The sequence below is a fragment of the Pinus tabuliformis genome, chromosome 4_1 (assembly GCF_031772625.1).
Source record: "Pinus tabuliformis cultivar Carrire ecotype Pingquan chromosome 4_1, CPIR1, whole genome shotgun sequence".
In the NCBI taxonomy this organism is placed as follows: domain Eukaryota; kingdom Viridiplantae; phylum Streptophyta; class Pinopsida; order Pinales; family Pinaceae; genus Pinus; species Pinus tabuliformis.
This window is the reverse complement of record NC_142303.1, coordinates 609,089,118-609,090,871: the sequence shown is the minus strand read 5'-3', so window position 1 is coordinate 609,090,871 and position 1,754 is coordinate 609,089,118.

Here is a 1,754-nt window from a genome sequence, read left to right as displayed (position 1 = left end):
ATTGTTTCTTACTCATCCAACTGACTGCACCTCCAAATAGGTTAAACACATACCCACTTGTAGATCTTCTCTGATCCAGATCTCCAGCCCAGTCCGCATAAAAAAGCCACGGATATCCAAAACTCTGTCCAATCCTGGTCTTCCTTGGTAGCACAAACCATAATCACTAGTACCACACAAATACCTGAAAACCCGCTTCACTGTTATCCAATGCTCCTTTCCTGGTTTTGACATAAACCTGCCCAATACTCCCACTGCATGTGTAATGTCTGGTCTAGTACAAACCATTGCATACATCAGGCTATCGATTGCACTTGCATATGGAACACAGGACATGTCCTCTTCCTCTTCTTGTGTCTTGGGACACTGTTCAACAGATAACTTTACACCTATAGGAATAGGAACCTTCACCGGTTTACTATCCTGCATATTAAATCTCTGGAATATTGTCTCGACGTACTTGCTCTGGTTTAACCAGAGCTTCCTCTTTGCCCGATCTCTTTTAATTTCCATGCCCAAAATATAGTTTGCAGCACCAAGATCTTTCATGTCGAATTTGGACGACAATTGGGTCTTCAAATCCTGGATAATTTCTTTTTCATTTCCAACCAGCAACATATCATCCACATACAAGACCAAATAAATAACACGGTCACCAATTAACTTAAATAACACACAGTGATCTGCTTTGCTTCTGGTGAAGCCAAGTCCCCGTATAAATATATCAAATTTCTGATACCACATCCTTGGTGACTGTTTTAACCCATACAGGGACTTCTTTAACTTGCATACCAGTTCTTTCTTACCCTTCACTGCAAAGCCTTCAGGTTGCTTCATGTAGATTTCCTCTTCCAGATCCCCATGAAGAAATGCTATCTTCACATCCATCTGTTCTACCTCAAAATCAAAAGCAGCAGCAATAGATAAAAGTAATCTAATAGAAGTTACCTTGGCAACAGGAGAAAAAATATCACCAAAATCAATTCCCAGCACTTGGGAATAACCTTTTGCTACCAACCAAGCTTTGTATTTCTCCACCTTTCCTTCTGCATTTGTCTTCTTCTTGAACACCCATTTGCTGCCAATGGGTTTCCTTCCAGCCGACAACTCCACTAGATCCCAAGCCTCATTTTTGGGCAAAGATGCCATATCATCAACCATGGCCTCTTTTCCAGAGTTTTCCATCCCTTGAATCTACTGCTTCCTTCACAGTTCTGGGATCATCATCAATAATAGATAAAGCAAAATTTGAACAGAAAGCAGATGGACTATACCTTTCTCACTGCCTTCTTTCTCGAACTGATCTTCTCACACCCGGCATTTGTGGCTCTTCATCTTCTGATTCCTCCTCTGCTGTAGATTCTGATTCTTCCTCCTTTAGCTCAAACTCTATCTTCTCAGGTTCCTTTGGTTGGACTTCATGTTTAATAACATCTTTCACCTCTCTGAACACCACATCTCAGCTGTACACAACCTTCCTTGTTACTGGGTTCCAAAGCTTATAACCCTTTAAACCATCCTTATACCCAATAAAGATGCACTTTTCAGATTTACTATCCAACTTGGTTCGTTTCTCCTTTCGAACATGTACATATGCATCACATCCAAATACCCTCAGATGTGAAAGAGAGGGTTTCTTACCAGTCCATACCTCTTATGGAGTTTTATCCTCCAACGCTGATGAAGGTGATCTATTGACCAGCTGACATGCTGTCTCCACCGCCTCTACCCAGAATTCCTGTCCTAACCCGACA